Source organism: Macrobrachium rosenbergii, chromosome 42 (assembly GCF_040412425.1).
Source record: "Macrobrachium rosenbergii isolate ZJJX-2024 chromosome 42, ASM4041242v1, whole genome shotgun sequence".
Lineage (NCBI taxonomy): Eukaryota > Metazoa > Arthropoda > Malacostraca > Decapoda > Palaemonidae > Macrobrachium > Macrobrachium rosenbergii.
Genome location: NC_089782.1, coordinates 30,532,417 through 30,554,276, shown reverse-complemented (window position 1 = coordinate 30,554,276; position 21,860 = coordinate 30,532,417). Strand labels below are relative to the sequence as shown.

The 21,860-nt window shown below is 36.8% G+C and overlaps 1 pseudogene; it reads left to right on the top strand.

Annotated features, from left to right (window-relative positions):
* The first annotated feature begins 348 nt into the window (after positions 1–348).
* On the top strand, positions 349–20,043 carry LOC136828143 (uncharacterized; annotated as a pseudogene).
* The last annotated feature ends 1,817 nt before the right edge of the window (positions 20,044–21,860 follow it).

Sequence of the window (21,860 nt, the reverse complement as noted above, 5' to 3'; positions counted from 1 at the left end):
AGCGAGCGTCGACGGCGAGTCTGCTTCGGAGATCCGTCGAATAATGAGTTAAAAAACACACACTCGGCCGTCGATCGCGGAGAGAGAGAGGGGGGAATCGCACAGTCGTCCTACGGACATTGTATGGCGGATTTGATCGGAGGACGGGTGTTTTAGAGGCTCCTTAAACGAGGGATTTCGAATGTGAGACTAGCGGCAGTGACGTCACTAGGAGAGAGAGAAAGAGAGAGAGAGAGAGACAGCCGCTGTGCATTGACCACGCAAACACCGGCTAGGTGTGTTTGTGTGTTGTTTTGCTTGCGGTGTAGTTGTTTCGTTTTTCTGTGTCTGTTTTTTGTTTTGTTGTTTAGTGGGAAATCAAACAGTGTGGATTAATAATTGAATATTTAAACGGCGCAACAGCATGTGAGCCGGTATCGCAAGGATTCGTACGGTACGTATTTCCGTTGTTGTTTTTCGTGCATCGTGGCTCAACAACACTTCCCCTGTGAGTCTAGTCTACTTTTTTTTATATATTTCAGCAAGATCCATTATTTTAGCCCTAAGTAACAACCCAATCTCCCTGTGAAAATCATCATAAATTTGAAATAAAATCAAAATTTTCAAGAAAATGGCAACACTGGACCTCTGTCAGTATACACCTCAGGTTAGGCCTATGAGGCTTAGTCTAACTTTTTTATATATATGTATTTTAAAAAAATCCTAGTTTCAGACCTAAAACAACAATCAACAGTCTCTTTGAAAAATATTGCAATCAAGTTGAACCGAAATTTTCTAAGAATTAGACGAAATTGGCAACGCGAGCTGGTATTTAGTTCCCGTTAGGCCTAAAAGTTGTTGCTAACTGTGGACCCAATCACCCTGGTGGGTCTTTTCGTCTAGCTTGAGGCGTATGGGGGGGGGGGAGAGATCATCACATGGGCCTAAGGAATTGTTAATGTGAAAGGTTTTAAAAAAAATGGATGGGAAACCATATTGCTATATGTAAGATTTTCAGTTAATTTAGTTAATTCTAGAAGTGGCTGTTTCCAAATTCTTCATTCGAGAAGTGGCTGTTTCCAAATTTTAGACTTAAAATTCATCATAAAGTCGCTATATTCATGACTTGGAATTATTCTAGGGAGATTGTGGGTTCCAGAGTAAAAAGGTTTTGTAAAATGGAAGGGTCTCCACATTGCTTTAAAAGATTTTTTCAAAGGATTTATATCGGCCTAATTTGGTTAATTCGATAAGTGGCTGTTGTGTCATTGTTTTTGGCTTAATCAGTTTCGTCATAAAGCTGTTGAATTTACTTGAATTTAGGCTTGATTTCTTTAGAATCTATTTGAATTTACTCTTGGAACATCTAGAATTTATTTGAATTTACTACTGAAACCCGTGGAATGTATTTCAATTCACTCTTGAGACATCTAAGGATGGATAATAGAAGGCCTATTGTCACTTATTTGACCCAACTGGGTTTATTCAATTTCGCTCAGTGGTGTGATTATATATATATATATATATATATATATATATATATATATATATATATATATATATATATATATATATATATATATATATATATATATATATATATATATATATATATATATATATATATATATATATATATATATAATAGGATCAATATATATATATTTGTAAAAGGATATATATATAATATATTATATATATCCTTTTACAAATTTAGTAGGTATATTGATGGGACGTATAATTTAATACCCCTTCGAAATAAAATGTCAATCTTTAGTACTGTTTTAAACATTTCACTTGTCAAATGTAAATTTTTTGGTTAATTAGTAATTGAAGCCTTTAAAAATTTTATTTTTTATTTAGTTTTCTCATATCTAGTATCATTGTATTCCATTACTGAACTTGTTCTACAATTACACCAACATAACATTGCTGTGTGGTTTATATATAAGTGTGTGTGTATATATATATATGTATATATATATATATATATATATATATATATATATATATATATATATATATATATATATATATATATATCTGATAACAAAAAGCGATACACCACTGCCACCGAACATTTAGTGAAGACATCAATTTGCACTAATGGCGATTCTGGAAAAAGCGGATGGCACCATTTGAAAGAAATCATTTCGACATACCACCATATGGCTATTCCAGGAATAAGGTCAGAGATGACTTGTTCGTCTAGTCACAAGCACAGTTGTAGGAAGAGTCGATTAGGCTTATGTTTCGCGATTAGTTGAAAATTTACGATTTTGAAACCTCTGATTGTTAGGCCAATATCAGGAAAATGGAGTTTTTTTTTTTTTTTAGATATATTCGTGCAATGATATGAAGACTGTGTTGCTATAATACGGCAGTATTATGTGGAACAGAAGGGCTATAGGATGCTAGATAAACAGATAGGCCTACAAGATTCCACACAAATAAGTAGGCCTACAAGAACCTACACAGAGAGGTATGCCTACAAGACACTAAATAAGCATCTAGGCCTACAAGATGCTGCATAAACAGGTAGGCCTACTAGAAGCTACATAAACAGGTAGACCTATGAGAAAATACATAAACAGTAGGCCTACAAAAAAACTACATAAACAGGTAACCAAACTGTATGGTAATATAACTGTAATGACCCGTCTGTGTTCCTTAACTGTGACACTGAACAAAATTCTTCTATAGATCTTAGCCCCAAGTCATATAATATATACATAGCCCCATAAGTGGCAATATTGCCTTTTGGCCTAACACGATTGCATCTTGGTTTCTGCATGATGGACGTTCGGTGTAGGTGTATGTGTGCACGTGAGAGAGAGAGAGAGAGAGAGAGAGAGAGAGAGAGAGAGAGAGAGAGAGAGAGAGAGAGAGAGAGACTCCCAATAGTACTAGTTTTTCCAGTAGATGCCTAAAAACCATTAGTCTCAAGAACACAAATGTTAACGTGGTCTTAGTCTAGTTGTCGAATTGGTATAGGGGTTAGTAAAAGTAGTTAGTTATCTTATTTTATTTTCAGTTTATTTTTAATTTATTTTTTTTACCAACTGACTTAAGGAACTTGTTATATTGTCAAAGTATAGTTTCAGCAATACCTGATAAGTGCCGTTCTGACCTCTAGTTATGACTTTTAATAAGTTTCTCTCTCTCTCTCTCTCTCTCTCTCTCTCTCTCTCTCGTTATATATATATATATATATATATATATATATATATATATATATAGATAGAGAGAGAGAGAGAGAGAGAGAGAGAGAGAGAGAGAGAGAGACGCAGGCTTTCTCCTTATAAAGTAACATAGTACACACAATTCGATTGCTTAGGCTCAGGCATTCACTTACAATGAGACCTTTTTAATCTATTTGTTGAATTTTTGTTTATAATACTCATTATATATAACCACCTCAGTCTTAGTGTCACTTTCTTGCCTATTGTAATGGTTTACAGGCTTCATTATAACCCACTATCCCTTGTATTACACCCTTGTAAGGTTTTTTGCTTGGCAAAAGGCAGTCAGTACTCGGTTCAACCTTCCACTTGTGTAGTTTAAGCATCTGATAGGTCTAATGAATTGCTCACAAAAAGCTGTAAAGGTTTAAAAAGAAGCGCAAGAGATGGATGATAAGACTCAGAAGTAGAATTAGAAGAATACAAAACAAAACGAAAGAGAAAGAAGGAAAAATCTTAATAAACTAGGAAGAAGAAAAATAAAGCGAAATTATTAGTCTCAGTTGAGGGCTGTTCAGTCAAGAGTTTAAGGAACTTTACCCTGCTAGAAAAAAACCATAATTAATAATCTTGTAAAGAGAAATATAATGAACAATTACTAGTCTCAGCTGAAGGCTGTTTAAGCCAAATGATTAAGGAAGAACCTCACCTTGCATGAAAAAGTCCTGTGTAGACGTGTTAGGTTAAGAGTAGAAGCTTTAGTGGAGCCACTTTTTTAGCTGTCCTAGAGCTTGCCTTGTGTGTAGGAGAGACAGGGTAGCCCTTGGCAGCCACTAATGGCCTCCGTAGATCTTGATAAAGCTGGAGCCCTCAAAAAAAGGCCTCAACTTTATGGTCGTTGGTTTAGGAGCTGGAAAATAAATAGTTTAGCTTAGTAACAGGTCTCTTGTCAGACATAGGTCTAAAGAACTGCCTATATAAATGGTGAATAATCTATTTTTCACTTATTTCCTTAGTCACTTCAAACATATTGTGTTGTTTATATAGGCCTAACTGATACCCACTGTTATTGTCAGAAGCAATGCTTTCCATAAAATGTATATAATAAAAATGCTTCCTACACTAAGCCGTGCATCAAGGGTAGAGCATTTTTCTCATTGAGTTTGCTGAAGGTGGAAATATCTTTTAAACCGTACTCTGTACATAAAGGGTAAAGCATTAGAACATTGAATTTATTGAAAATGGAAATATCTTTTTAACTGTCGATACTACTTGAATATTTAATACAAAAATGCCAAATGGATTTTTTTTAACCACATGTTCGCTTGTTTTGTATGATTGATGTTAAGGGTGACTGTTCAAATATTTCCAGTATATTTAGGATAAAAATAACGGTTCTCCTTTAGTGCTGTTGACAGATAACTAACTCGGGAAATGAGTCATCGTTCACAGTTTCACATCCGCACACTTTTCCTTATCAGAAAGAATGAAAAACGTTCTCATGTTTGTGTGTATGTATGTACGTAAATGTGTAGGCTATACCCTTTATACACATGTATTGTACACAAAAGCACTTTCATAATGACACCACATTGCCTATATACTCTTGTGAATACGTGTGTGTAGAATTGGGAACTTTGAAAGTCCTTAAACCAGTGTCATGCTCGATAGTTTCAAATATGTATGTTAGTCCTGTGTTAATTTATCCGTCAAGGATGTAGTAGTAGGTTCTGGTAGTAGTAGTTCTATTGAAGGGGGTACAACCCCCTTCTCCATACCTTTCAACACCCACCTCCTACTCCATTTCGGATAGAAATAGAGAGAAAAATGACGCTACATCAAAACAGCATGAGTCTAGGCCCTCTCGTTCAAACAGGTTACTCCTGAATTAATTTTTCGGTCAAAGATGTAATAATAGTTTTATTAAGGGGTTAAAATCCCTCCCCTCCCCTTTATCCATACCTTTCAACCCACCTCCTACCCCATTTTTGGGTAGAAACAGAAATAAAAATTACGCTACATCATAACAGCATGAGTCGAGACTATTCCTTCGGGCACATATTTTACTGTACTCCTGATGTAATAATAGTTTTATGAGGGGATTAGAACCCCCTTCCCCTTCTCCACACCTTTCAACCCCCTCCTACTCCATTCTGGACAGAAATTGAAAGGAAAAATGACACCTTATCAAGATGGTATGAGTCTACACTTGTCTAGCTAGACTCGCTCCCTGAGGCAACCAACCTCTTCTGCACGAAGCGCTTGGCCCACATGCAACGGCTTAGTGCATGAATGCCTTAAAGCAGCCTTTTCTTGGGCAATTTGTGTGGATATACGAGAACGCATGACCGTGAAGTCGCCTCTGTTTTCAATTTATTATGTGACCTGAGTTAAGGTCACATTTCACTGACGAATTGTTCGGATATAGGCCTAAGTGATCGCTCGAGTGTTTATCAGTGATTCTCGTTTATTCTCTTCTTTGTTTATTTATAGAATAGTGATTTTTCTTCTTCTTCTTCTTCTTTTCCTCCTCCTTCTTCTCCTCCTAATCCTGACGTCAGTAATCTTTGGCCTCAGTCATGGAGTGAGTGAGTCAGCTCTTGTGACCGGTGAAGGACGAATATAGCGCTGAATATTGACTTTGCATAATTAAAAGTTGGGGAAATCGAATCGACGTAGCCCTCTCTCTCTCTCTCTCTCTGTGTGTGTGTGTGTGTGTGTGTGTGTGTAAGATGATCACAAAACTCTGCATGATTACCAGTTGAGGAAAGAGAATCACCGAAACCTCTCTCTCTCTCTCTCTCTCTCTCTCTCTCTCTCTCTCTCTCTCTCTCTCTCTCTCTGGGTGTGTGTGTGTATGTATGTAGGACGATGACAAAACTGCTTAATTAAATATGACGTAACTGTATAATTATTAGCTGGGGAAAGAGAACCACCGAAATCTCTCTCTCTCTCTCTCTCTCTCTCTCTCTCTCTCTCTCTCTCTCTCTCTCTCTCTCTCTCTTCTGGATGTGCGCGTGTGTTCGTGAAGGACAAAGACAGAGGCTGGAACGGAACACTCTACATTCCTGCTTGCAACGTTGCAAGATGTCTCCTCGACTTCCGTTCGTTTCTCTCTCGTCTCAAGCTTTCCACCATAACTTCTGCGCGCGCGCAAGTACGCACACGTTTTATATATATAAAAAGGCAATCGCGCCATCCAGATTCACAGACATACGCCATAACTGGTTCTTATAGGAGTTGCCAATAGGTACTCAGCCTATGTCAAGACGACTATAACCTTGGCATGGAGCCATAGTTGCTTTCGTGTTTCCGAAAAAAAAAAATATAAAAAAACCTGCTGAACCGGTTTGCTTGGCAAGATGATGCTGTAATCTGCTGCTGCATTCTAATTCTGGAATGCCGGTTGCTCAGTCTCTGATGGTTCAAATGTTTGCTTGGCAACGCAGACACATCAAATTAATGCTTATGTTTGCGTCACATTAGCCAAGGTTGAAGCTTGCGTAAGTTGTGACGTATGAACTTTAAGGTTTAGGAATGTTTAGATACTTAGAATAAGCGCAAATATTTTGCGTAGATGAAGGATGGATCGTTATTGCGTTCTGGGATGGTTTGGCCACATGGGAAGAATGGAGGAAGAGGATAAATTGGTGAAAAAAAGACCTATAGTTTGTAATCGTGAATGAGAAAGATAGATAGGTCTAGAAAGTTGAGTAGCATAGGCCTATGACTTCTAAGTTATTTGCTTTCTTGATATCAGTGAAAACTTGTTGGTTGGTCAGAGATTTAGGGTCCACACTAAGCCTCCTACACTATCACACTCTTGCCAACCTTACAGGCAGCCTTGAAGCAAGAGCCCGTGCTGGCATAAGCCAACTTACTCTAAACCAGCCAACCAGGAGAGAGTAGTTTTAGTATATTTAATAAAATTGGAGTAAAAACGTTGTGAATTTATAGGCAGAAGTGTTTGTGTATGAATTGCTTTGTGTATATATACGCACAGTGTATGAATATTTGCTTTTGAATTGCTGGTGGTGTGTATACATATACAGTATGCCTGCAAGTGTATGAATAGGCCTATACAAAATCCAGAGTGTAGAACCCATGGCTAGGAATATGAATATGTACATGTATGTATATCTGACCATGTATGTATGTATATTGGCCATGTATGTTTGTATATGTGGCTATGCACGTATATTTGGCTATGTATGCGTGTATATTTGGCTATGTATGTATGTATATTTGTCTATATGCATGCATATTTGGCTACTTATGTAAGTATATTTGGCTATGTATGCATGTATATCTGGCTACATACGTATGTGTGTATATTTTGACTATGTATATTTGCCCACTCCCAACTCTGAATTCTAAACAGATCTGATATCCTTTTGTTATTTTGTCATTTCTATCAATTTAACCAAACATTAACAAATAATAATGAACCTTTTTAACTTAAATTTGGTTCATTGCCATAAAAACAAAATACAATCGCAAATATACAGTCCACAATCATACAACATTATATTTACAATGACATATATCGGTATTCCTTAATCTCTTGATAAGGGCAAACTCAGACCTTCTTGTTGAAAAGGCCGAGTATCACGGCCACTGGAGAGAGAGAGAGAGAGGGTGTGCGTGTGTGTGTGTGTGTGTGTGTGTGTGTGTATTTGTGTGCGTTTGCGCACGCACGAATGCACGCACTGGCTAGCCTTCAGAAACAAACGGTTATGCACAAACCTTCGACTAGACACAATGTGGTATCCAGACATAGACTCACATTGACAACTCTCAATTAATACTTTTCTATTTACAGTTTTTATATATATATATATATATATATATATATATATATATATATATATATATATATATATATATATATATAACCCTACACATACACACACACACACACATACACAAACAAATGTTTTGGTTGCCAACTAGGAAGTTATAGCTGTCTATCGATCACTTGCAGTCAGCTATAGCGCGTAGTAGGTTGGTGTAACTGGTTTGTACTGGTGTGAAAATAAATTTTAAAAAACAAATATACGCACAGACATGTTTTTCTGCCTCGTAGAGACTCGAATTGATAATTTAAATATATATTATATATATATATATATATATATATATATATATATATATATATATATATATATATATATATACATAGATAGACAGATAGATTTGCATGTCAGAAAACATTGTCTTTTTAACAAGATGTGTTGAAGTAAGCAGGATGAATTTGCAGTTAGTTAAGACTTGGTTTTATTATTATTATTATTATTATTATTATTATTATTATTATTACTGCTGTTGTTGTTGTTGTTGTTGTTGTAAAAGCACAGGTTCACTAGAAACACCTGTCAACAGCAGTTGCAGAGAAGAGAGAACTGCAGGTGTTCACTTGGGATCAGATCACAGGTGTGATTATACGTGACGCAGGAAAATGTACTTTTTCCTTAAAATAATCTTAATAATATGTTTTTTTTTTTTTCATAATTATAATATATATTATATATATGCGTGTGTGTGCTTCTGTTTGTGCGTGCGCGCGCACATACGTTTAGTGTACTTAGACTTTTAGATAGGGGTTATGTTATCGACGCCACTTGAGCGTTGAACTCTCGTGGTAGCGATGATGACAAAACTAAACACTTGATTTGCAGACGAATCATAATCATTTATTAATTATTATTATTATTATTATTATTATTATTATTATTATTATTATTATTATTATTATTATTATTCCGTTATTTATACCTGATTTTTTTCATGAAATGCATTAGACCTATGTAGTGGAACGTACAGTAGGCCTGTTTAAGAATATACAGTAGACTTATGCTGTAAAATATACATTAGACCTATAACATAACCCATTTTTAAAATCAACAATAGTCCTGTATTTTAAAACATACATTAGACCCATATAGTGAACTATACATGAGACCTATGTTTTAAAACATACATTAGACCTGTATTTTAAAACATACATTAGACCTATATTTTAAACCATACATTAGACCTATATTTTAAACCATACATTAGATCTGTATTTTAAAACATACATTAGACCTGTATTTTAAACCATACATTAGACCTGTATTTTAAACCATACATTAGACCTGTATTTTAAAACATACATTAGACCTACATTTTACAATATGCAATAGACCTGTATTTTAAAATGTACATTAGACATTTAAAAAAAAATGCGGACAAAAAAAGTGCGGACGGACTGACAAAGCCAGCACAGTAGTTTTCTTTTACAGAAAACTAAAAACGAATTTCCTGGATGTCGACAAATTAGTCAGTCAGACAATTGAAGGTCAATTTGTGTCTGCATGAATTTTTTTTTTTTATTCAGACAAAAAAAATTATAATACCGTTTTTCAGAAGGACATTTAGGTCAGACGAAGCTCCACAGTCGATATATATTAATAAAATTCGTTTTTTATTCTTTAATAATAAAATCTAATTTAGAGAATGACAATTTTTTCAAGGTCCCGTAGGGGGGGTTAGGGCCGTCAGTGCACCCCATGCGGTGCACTGTAGGCATTAACCCCTATTCATATTATCTTTCTAACATCTTGCTATCCACTCTCTCCTGACAATTGATTTGTGGTGCATCTGCAAAAGATTTTCCTCTCGTTACACCTTTCAAACCTTTTTACTGTCAATTTCCTATCCAGCGCTGAATGACCTCTTAGGTCCCATTCCATTCCGTTAATCAGAAGTTGATGGTAATCAATTTTAAATAGTGTTAGATGGAATTGCCGTAATTTTCCTAAGAAAAATAACTTTTTTAAGTGGCGTTATTGTGCGTTGTTTCTTATCTTGGGTAGATAAGTTATCATTATTTGTTGTTGTTTATTGTTGCTTTTGTTGTTTTGTTGGAGCTGTGGATAATGATGATGTTGATGATGATATGGAAGTATAATGAAAACCAAGGACTGACGAATAAACCTTGAGCCTATAAAGCTGTTTGTAAAATTATTCTTATAAATAAAAATTATAGAATTGAATCAAATTTGTGAACTGGTGTGTTTGTTTGTTTGAAAATATCCTTTAAAAATACCTATAGAATTTAATCAGCCTTATTTTGTTTGTTTGTAAAATATCCTTATAAATATAATGATAAATTGAATCAAATATGTGCAGGGTTTTGTGTGTGTGCGTTTGTTTGTTTGTAAGATATAACCTTTAAAAAATATACCTAGAGATTTTAATCAGATTATCGTCATAGATTTTGAGATAGATAAGGTTTCAGTATCTGACCTGAATATAATCATTCTTATATAATCATTCTTTATTGTCATTTTAACATAGATTCTTTTTTGAATTATTTTTAATACGGATAATCGATTATTTTAGGTATATTGCAAAAAAAGGACTGAATTTCCAGTGTCGTGTAAATAAGTTGATACAATTTCGAGCTTCATTTTGAAATGTAGGTTAGATTTTGAATGTCACACTGACATGAGCCTTCAGTTTTGAATTACTAGTTGACATGAGCGTTCCACGTTGAATTCTCAGTTGCCTTGAGCGCCCAACTTTGACTTTCCCGTTGACATGAGCATTGATTTTGAATCCCCCGCCCCATTGACATGAGCGTTTGATTTTGGTTTCCACGCTGACACGAGGATTCAATTTTGAATTCCTCTGATTTAGAATTTTGAATTCCCTGTTGACACATGCATTCAATTTTGAATTCCCCTGATGACATGAGAGTTTGATTTTGCATTGACATAGGTAATCAATTTTGAATTCCCCTGTTCACATGAGTTTGATTTTGCACTGACATGGGTAATCAATTTTGCATTCCCAGTTGACATGAGTAATCGATTTTAAATTTCCACATTGACATGAGCGTTCTATTTTGAATTCCCCCATTGACATACTTTCAATTTTGAATTCCCCATTGATGTCCATTTGATTTTTAATTCTCCCACTGACATCCATTCAATTTTGAATTCCCCATTGATGTCCATTTGATTTTTAATTCTCCCATTGACATCCATTCAATTTTTAATTCCCCATTGATGTCCATTTGATTTTGAATTCCCCATTGCTGTGCATTTGAATTCCCCATTGATGTGCATTTGATTTTGAATTCCTCAGTTAAACTGCATTCAATTTTGGGATTCCCCAACTAATGTGCATGTATTTTGTATTCCCCAATTAACATGCATTCGATTTTGGAATTCCCCCATTGTCATGCATTCGATTTTCAATTCCCCATTTACGTGCATCCAACTGTTAATTCCCCATTGATGTGAATTCAATTTTTAATTCCCACATTGACATACATTCCATTTTGAATACCCCCTTTGATGTGCATTTGATTTTGAACTCCCCATTGGCATGCATTCAATTTTGAATTCGCCCATTGCCGTCCACTCAATTTTGATTCCCACACTGGCATACATTCAATTCTGAATTTTCAACCCACATTGGTGTGCATCCAATTAGGATTCCCAACATTTGTGTGCACTCAATTTGGAATTCCCCATTGACTTACATTTAATTTTGAATTCCCAGCCTATATTTGTGTGCATTCACTTTTGGATTCCCAACATTGGAGTGCATTTAATTTGGATTCCCCCATTGACGTGCATTCAATTTGGAATTCCCCCCATTGCCATCTACTCAATTTTGAATTCCTCCATGGATGTGCATTCAATTTTGAATTCCCCCAATGACAAGCATTCAAGTTTCAATTCCCCATTTACACATGCATTGAAATTTTGAATTCCCCTAGTGACATGAACATTTCATTTTGAATAAACCGTTGACATGAGTGCTCAATTTTGAGTTTTCAGTTGACATATGTATTCAGTTCTGAGTTCCCAGTTGACATGAGCATTTGATTGCGAACAATCCATTGGCATGAGAGTTCCATTTTGGATCCTGTCGATGACATGAACCTTCAATTTTGAATTTCCTGGTGACATGAGTATTCAATTTGACTTTCCCATTGAGAAGAGCATTCACTTTTGAATTCCCAGTTGACATGAGAATATGACTTTGACCTCCCCTTTGACATGAGCATTTGATTTGGAATAAGCCATTGACATGAGCATTCAGTTTTGAATTCCCAGTTGACATGAGTGTATGAGTTTGACTTTCCCAATGATATGAGTATTCAATTTTAACTTCCCCACTGACATGAGTATCTAATTTTGAATTTCCAGTAGACATGAGCAATAAATTTTGAATTTCCCATTAACATGATCATTCAATTTCCAGTTGCAAAATTTGGTTGCCTTATAAAATAGAAGACTCTAATGAACATGAAACCAAAAATGAAATTCCCTTTTTTCTTTCCTTCTTTCAGATTCCATCAAATTCCCCTCTTTGACAATCGACACCCACCAAAGCCACCAAAATGATATTCCAGATCCGACCGGTTGCCATGGCGATGGGAAGCTGCAGGGGGAAGGCTTCCACATTGCTCTGTAGTCATAGCAAGGTAAGACTGAAAATTATTATAGCGCATTTAATTATATGTACAGGCAGTCCCCGGTTTATGGCAGGGGTCCCCTCCCCGGCAGCACGTCGTAAGCTGAAAATGGCCATAACCCAAAGCATCATAATTATAATGGGGATAAATAGCACTTACAGCAGCGGAAGTCCGGGTAACAGCACCGTAAATCCACTTACGGCACTGAAAAATTGGGGTTGAGGGCGCCATAAGTCCAGAACGACGTATCCCGAACCTGACGTAACCCGGGGACTTCCTGTATTGCAAAGGTGTTTTCTGGCTATGAGGCCCTTCCTTTCCAGTGCCATCTGTCAGTGTAGGGCATCCTATTTGGCTGCCTTAACACTGCCAGGACGACTGTTACACACATTTACAATACTGGAAAGGAAGAACTTGTGGCACAGGGCAGTGTGACGTCATGACAGTGCCCGAGTGAAGATATTGACCCCTAAAGCAGTGCGTCCATTCAATTTTGAAATCCCCATTGATGTCCATTTCATTTTGTATTCCCAATTGACAGAGCATTCTATTTTGACTTCCCCCTTCGATGTGTGTCCGATCTTGAATCCCCCATTGCTGTGCACATGCGAATTTTAATTCCCCATTGATGTGCATTTGATTCTGAATGCCCCTTATTGATGTGCATCCGATTGTGAATCCCCCCATTTACGTGCATTCGAATTTGAATTCCCCATTGGCATGCATTCGAATTTGAATTCCCTATTGGCGTGCATTCAGTTTGGATTCCCACATTGACAAGCATTCAGTTTTTAATTCCCCCACTGACTAATCAGGATGATAAAGGAATTTCCATAGTGACGCAAAATTAATTCTACTAGATCATCATTTCCTCTGATGAATACAAGAGAAACTCGTCTTGAGTCATTTTGAGATCTGAGTCATAGGCTGCTGCACACATACAAATGGAAATATGTGGATATTGTATCGTTAATTTGATTTATTGTGTGAAAATTGCTGAATAAATATTTTTTGGTTTCAGTATCGATAGCACGTCTTTTTTATTTTGACTAATCAGGAAAAAGTATAAGTTTTTTTTATGTGAAAACCTCCCTGCATGATGGAAGTTACAGTTTAAAATTATTACACTGACAAAGTATTATTGTTAAAATTATATATTTTATTCAAAAGACTTATCATGTATGATTGAGCTCTTGCAAATAAATAAACTTTATCCACTTTCCCAACTATTAACGCATAAATCATTACAGAAAAATAAAATGACAGTAAATGGCATAAATAAATCAATAATAATATGTTCTATATAAATATTAAAATTCATCTCACTTTCAGGTAGCTCTATACACTCCCCTGACGTCTAGACTGGTAGCCTCCCCCGTCTGTGCAACTATAGTGCTCGCTCGCGATTACCATTCCTACAAGCTCTCCAAACATACGGAATTTTTCACAGCTAGTGACGTACCTATTCCTAAGGACACGATAGAGGTAAGAAGACCCCCCCCCTCCTCCTCCTTGTTATATATCATTGTGGTATCTGACCATTTCCACTACAAGCTGTCAAATATTTCATAGTATATATACCTTGTTTATTCTCCAGTTAAGAATGAAGAATAATATTTGAGACCATTAATTACAAGTCTACAGATGATAGCCCTAACGAATAGCAGTCATTTGAGGTTATGGAATCAGAACAGGAATATAAAGTTTGGGTCAAAGGCCAAGCACTGGGACCTATGGGGTCATTCAGCACTGAAGGGCAAACCGAAAGTAAAGGTTTTAAAGGCGTAACAGGAGAATAGCCTCGCAGTTGTACTACGAAACATTTGTTAGCAGAGGATGGAAGAATATGAATGGAGGTATAGTCCAAAGAACGAAAGGGATTGCAGCTAGGGGCCTGAGGTACGCTGTGAAGAACCTTAAGTAATGTCTACAGTGCACTGCATGAGGTGCACTGACAGCACTCTCCCCCTAGAGGGATGCCTTCTTTACCAGTCAAGAATCAGATTTGAGCCCTAAAGTTACAGATCTCCACATGTTATGATTATTGTTATTTCCAGGTTGCCAAAATACTGAGTACCAAAGACCGTCCACTCACTCTCCTGTTCTGCTGGCTCATGGCGAAAGACAGACACATTAGGAAGTACGCAGATTTCTACAACAGGCAGGGCATTGACGTCTTGGGAGTCAAGGTGTCTCCTTTCGAGGTGTTACGACCCACGAAAGGTGTTCAGGTAAACCTTGAAGTTATTATTATTACTGCTGTTAATTTGTTGTTGATTATGTACATAATAATCTGGCCTGTTATTTTGCTGTCTCTGCTCTTTTTAGGGGTTGCTTGTTCTGCGCTGTAATTACAGTTCAACTTGCACTGAATGTTCTGTAGAATATACTGCAACTTATTAACTGTATGACATCTAATAAGTTGCAATATGTTCTACAGAACATTGTGTAAGTTGAACAATAATTTGCATTGCAGAATGAGAAAGCCCTTTAAACAGCATCTATCAAAATAACAGGCCTGATTATATTTTCATAATCATTACAAAAACTACAACAGTAACAAAAACTACAACAGGAACTCAGGAAGCTAGCTACATGAAATTACATTGATAAATTAAAGCACAGGAACTGTATACATATTTATGAGACAATCTCTTGAACTATACAGAACATTATTTAAAAACTTCGAAAGTTGTATGCTGCAGTTTTGTCAAGTGTATCCTTAGGACATTTTACTAAGAGTGGCAGCATGAAATTCTTAGTCCAATATCAGCAATGAAATCATTGTGACGTGTTGTTGGTCTTTCCAGCTAGTCGCAGATGAAGTTCTGGACTTTCTCCATGCAAATCCGTCACACACACCCATGGTGATTCATGGTTTGAGTGTAGGTGCCTACATGTTTGGGGAAGTGATGGTCAAGGTAAGTTCTGCATTTTTTTTTCTTTAGTTTTTTCATTGCAAAAAACATCAACAAATTTACACTGAATTGTAATCTCTTGTAGTCTGTTGAAGCTCAACTTCTTGAATACCCAACATTACAGTCTGTAGTCTTGTAACTAAAGTGTACTAGAGGTGTACTGTAATTTGTCAAGGTTTTTATACTGAAAATTTCAGCCATCATGCACAAGAGACTGGCACTGACCAAACTGAAAGTTATTGCAATCCTTCTTGTTTTCCAGATGAAAAGTGACATGGAAAAGCACGGACCTTTACTTAACAGATTTGTAGGACAAGTGTGGGACAGCGGCGTTGATTTGCAAGGCATCCCAGAGGGCCTCCCCACATCTCTAACCAGTCACGAAGGTCTGCGAGCTAGCATGAAGAAATATTTAGAGTAAGGGAGTAAAAAGTGTCGGTGAACATTCTCATGGTTGTAGGTACTCTATGATTTATATTTGTAGGAAGCAGATAACTTGGTGGCAGAGAGGCAGCAAGGAGATATGAAAGTGAGGAACTGCTTTCAGCTGTAAAAATTGACAAGACATGAAGGAGTTATTTTAAGACTTGAGAACTCAAGTTTTTCAGTGAAACATTGTAGGGCACCACAAGGAAACTGCTTCTGACTTGTAAACGTCTTCAGGCTATTTTCAAGAAAGTTCATACAGACTGAAGAAATTACCAATAGTAGCTCTTGAATAATTTTGAGAAAAAATTCAAAAGAATCAGTTTATTGAAAACTATTTGTGACCTAGTCACACTTCGTTTCACTGACATGCATCTATAGTAGAGCCAACTTATCTTTTAAGGGACATTAATTTGGGTCTTGTGGTACCTTTTGTCAACAAAATTTGTCAGCAAAAGTAGACCTCGTATTCAAAGCAGCTGCCAGAGCTGTCTCATGGAGTAATAATCTCAGTTTCTGCAAAACGTTAACTCACCCCTTCCAGAGGTGACCAATTTCATCACTGGAAAGAAATGAAAGACAGACTAAATTCCTACCATATATTTTACGGGTTCCTAGTACCTAAACAGAGTGCGGATGAGAATTTACTTATGAATATAAAGACTGTCCCAGTGTGATTGACGGTTAAGTGTTCTGAGACTGGAAACAGCAGGTAATGGTGCATGATGTTACTTCAGACCCTTCTGATCTTGTAACTTTTGAAGGGCACTATCTACCATGGCTGCCATAATTAAGGCCTTTGTAACTGGAACCTGTTGGGTATTAAAAAATGGAACTTGTAGTGTAGTCATTGTTAAACAAAGTTCCCGCAGACTTTCCTCAAATTATATTGCATCTAGGGGTAGCCATAATTGGAAAAACTTACGCATATTTGCAATATTATTATGATTGTTGGTTACTGAACCGGGCCAGTCTTCAGAAAGACTACTGATCTGATAGAGCTATGCTAGGTTAGCATCAGGTAGAAGGTTAAGGACTGCTATTAAAATTTAGAGGAGATTTTTGTATTTTTGTAGATTATATAAAATATTAATTTTTAAAAGTTCACTTGATGTAAGTTCAAAGAAATGCAATATGGTAATCTAAGTTCAATTGAAAGTCTCAAGCTACCCTGAATTTCAAGTAACATCAATATTTGTTTATGGTTACAACTTCATACATATCACTGAATGAATTAGTGTCTTCGTAATAGTTACAGAACTAGCTTAATTTTTATTACATTTGTCAACAGACCTTACTATTACAGAAGAAACATTGTATTTCAAACCAAATAAGATTAAAACTAGCACTAGAATATAGGTTTGTGTGATAGATGTATATTTCCTAAGGTACAACAACTTTAAAAATGTAAAGTAGCTTGAGTACTTGAGGTCATTTGTAGTTTATGAGGATGTCTTTAGTCTAAGACAAGCAACACAAATAATGATTCCGTTAATAAAGGTTTGTAAGGCAAGATACTGACGATACTGTACATATAAACTTGACATCTGAAGATCTTTTACATAAAGTATTACAGACTTGTATATAAAGTCATTTTTATACTGATTGTGTATTACTTACTTTAGCCAATGTGGATTAATTTGCTGACAATTTCTACAGTCATTTTGTCTTTACTGAAGCCACAAAAAATTTAGTTCACTATAATATCATTCTATTTACAGATGGTACATGAGACTGAAGTATAAAACCGCGACTGTTCACTACGAAAGTGCGAGTGTACTGATCCACGAAAACTTTCTCAACACGCCAGCCCTAGTGATGTTCTCAAATCGGGATCCCTATCTCCACTCCCTCAATGAACGCCTACATCTACCGGAAATGGGAGGCAAAGGGCCTACCTGTAAGTATATGCCCCAGTTCCTCCGTAGGGGGAACTCGGCACTACCGTAGGGGGGGAGTACCATCAGTGCACCTTATGCAGTGCACTGTAGGCGTTACTCAAGGTTCTTTGAAGTGTCCCTTCAGCCCACTAGCTGCAACCCCTTTCATTACTTTTACTGTACCGTACATCCGTTCCTGTTGAGGAGAGATGAGGCGGTCCTGGTCGTTTCGGCCGTAAGTCACTTTAGGCCGTAACATCCAAATGGTATTTGGATGGTATTTACCATTATTATTTCATGTTTTACGTACCTCCCCAAGGGGCTGGTACTAAACACGGCGCCCATTTTGCACGTAAACGCGCTTATGGCCGAAACGACCCGAATGCAGGTGAGGACCATGCTGGTAGACATGCTATGGGGATGGAGGTCCAGGGAAGAAGAAGAAGAAGAGGGAGACCAAGAAAGAGATGGAAGGACTGTGTGCGGGGAGACCTGCGTGAAAAGGGAATTGATGAGGCAGAAGTGCAGGATAGAAATAGATGGAAACGGCTCATCCAAAACGGCGACCCCATATAAAAATGGGAACAAGCTGGGAAGAAGAAGAAGACTGTACAGTACCTCTGTTCAGAGTCTCTTTCTTCCCTCTTTCTTTCCACCCTCTCCTAACAATGGACTCAAAGTGCAACTGCTAAGAGGTTTTCCTTCTGTTACACCTTTCAAACCTTTATGCTGTCAATTTACCTTTTAGCGCTGAATGACCCCCATAGGTCCCAGTGCTTGGCCTTGGGCCTAAATTCTATATTTTATTCTTCTATCCTGTACCTAAGTTCTGTAGAAGAACCCTCACTAACCAATTAATTTAGAGCACAGTAGAATAGAATATACAATTTAGGCCAAAGGCCAAGTGCTGAGACCTATGAGGTCATTCAGTGCTGAAAGGAAAATTGGGAGTAAAAGGTTACAAGAGTGTAACAGGTGGAAAACCTCGTAGCTGCACTATGAAATGATTCTTAAAAGAGGGTGGAGCTTAGATGGAAGCGAGAGAATATGAATGGCAGTACAGTAAAAGGAACGAAAGGGGTTGCAGCTAGGGGTCGAAGGAATGCTGCAAAGAACGTTAAGTAATGCTAACAGTGCACCACGCATGAGGTGCACTGATAGCACTACCCCCCTACAGGGAACCAGCTAATTTAAGTAAAAGGCAAACTAGTGTAACCTCCTAACTAAATGCCCTAGTTTATGTGGACTAAAGACGACAGGAGGAGAAACTTTTGGGACACTGTTTAGGGGCCACAGAAAACAAAATTATGCAAATTGATGATTAAAGTTAGAGACGGTAATCATTTGATGGGTAAGCAAATTTGGATTGGAATACGATTCTAGCCCAGGACCCTATATGGGGGTAGCGCTATCAGTGCACCTCCTGTGTACTCTGTAGGCATTACTGAAGATTCTTTGCCGCTTCTCTTCAGCCCCTAATTGTAACCATTTTCATTCCTTTTACTGTACCTCCATACATATTCTCTTACTATCTTACTATCCACCTTCTCCTAACAACTGTTTCATTGTTATTTTCAATGCTGACAAGACCTCAAAGGTCCCAGTGCTTGGCCCTTTGGCCAAACTTTTATATTCCAATTCCAATCCAATGCTGTACTTGTTTTTCAGGTTTAAGGTGAATGTTCTTAAGACTTAACATACATCAGCGAATTTAATACCAGGCTTATTTTCCAGGTTTAACGTGAATGTTCTTAAGACTTAACATATGGCGGCAAATTCAATACCAGGCTTATTTATCGACGCTTCTCTTCCAGGTTTATACGAAATGCTTTAACGGCTCTCCACACGTCAGCCACTACATGATGCATCGCAAGGAGTACGAAGAGACTATATTGGCGTTCATGGAAAAAGTCGGCATGGTCGAACCCGCTGTTCAAGAAGCAAGTTCAGTCTGAACATTATTCTTACTGTTTAACAATGTACGTTATTTGCTTGTAGCGAGATTCTTATATATAAATATATATATATATATACAAGATACTGTAGTGTGGAAAGGGCAGGAGATTTCGTGTAGGGAAAACACGGCATCACTGTAGTGTCAGACCTTGCGCCAGGTTTCCTGCATACCTCTCGTTAAAAGGGTGTGAATGACAACACTAACTGTAACAAGTTTATAATACTTACATAGAAGTTTTTTTAACTATACTTTGTATAAGTACAGATTAGTAATATATACACAGAGCTGTACTCTTTCCTCGAGATGTGAAAATGAGAAAGCAAAATCTGTACCTGAATGGTGGCATTTCCATGCCTCCATGTTAGTTATTGTCAAGGTTTTGCTTTTATGAACATAAAAGAGAAATGATCATCTGATTATCTGTTGAAATCGTTTCCTCTAACCTTCATAAGATCTGTAAGCTGCAGTATATGAGAGAGTATTTTACAACTGCTTTACAAACAGGAAATAAATGGTGATAAGATATAAATAATAGGTTCACTTCTGGCCATCGGTAAAGTACTCTGCACTAGGAAGGAAGTACAGCTGTTACAAAAACCTGAAGAGTTCCGAATTATTTTAATCAAATTTAGGAGCATAGTACATGTTCACCGTTTTCAGCCTGGTCGGCGAGAGCTAAATAAATGACATACTCAAGTGGTCTGGGTAAACTATTTAATAATAATGCAACAACTGCACAGAAAGAGTAAAGATGCATTGGCCGAGTGACAGAAGGGTTGCAAATGAAAGTATCTTTTTCTAAACCCTTTGGATCACTCATGGCTCACCGATATGCCATTTGAAATAAAATCCCAGAATTACTCAGGATGCTTTTTCACATTACTTTTGGTAATTTTTAACTTTTGACTTTTTTTTTTCTTTTCAGAACAAGAATACTTTTAAAATTACAAGTACTCTCTGCTTAATAATGATGCAAAGATAAGTATCCTAGCCTTAACAGAACTTAACAGACGAAGACCAAAGCAAGCTCTTATCACAGCTCTGGCTTTGGAACAGACAGACAACTCGCAAAGGTCTACTGACTGAAAGGGCTAATTTAAAGTCTTGTACAAAGCTAAAATAATTCATATATTGCAATTAACTGCTGTACCTCTCTTTATTACTTATGCTTATAACCTGGGAAGGTTGTCAAATTAGCCAGGGATTATGCTTATGTCCTGAATTCTGCTTCCTGGTATCAACACTCATTATAAGCACTGTACCTCCTAGTTTTCTTGTTAAATGTCTGAGTTGACATGGACCAAAACTTGGCTAGTTTTCTCCTTCCAAAACTGCAACAGCATATAAACCACAGTTGGTTTGCATTCAAAAGAATTCTGGAAAGCAAGTGACAGATGGCTCACAAAACCAGATGCATGGCTAACTTCAATGAAATACAATCGCAAGGCAACAAATTGGTCTAAAAAACAATGGTTAACGAGCCAGACTCTTGGGTATAGTCTGTAGAGTAAAAATTAAAATTAGAGATGTATATTTTTGGACAGGCATCCTGCCCAAAGCAAGTTTGGAATACCATTCTAACCACCAGGTATTCAGATAAGGGTACAATGAGATGCATTCTTGCTTAGCTTCATCAGTGTTCACAGATTGTTCCTGTACAATTCTTGTCTTGTAGGCACTGTATACAAAATTACCAATAAGATGCATTCTTGCTTGGCTTGGACTCAGTGTTCACAGATTGTTCCTGTACAATTCTGGTCTTGTAGGTACTGTATACAAAATTACCAATAAGATGCATTCTTGCTTAGCTTAGTCAGTGTCCACAGATTGTTCCTGAGGACCACTGTCAAGCAATTCACATTGTTTACAAAGCTTCTGTCAAGATTGCTATATCTTAGAAAATTACCTTTGATTAGGATACTACATATTGATATGTTACTATCTTGTGGTAGGAAGGAAACTACATACATTTATATTTATACAGGCTTTAACTGCTGGTTGACATTCCTTGTTATGCTTCTTTTATCTGAAAAGGCTGAAGGG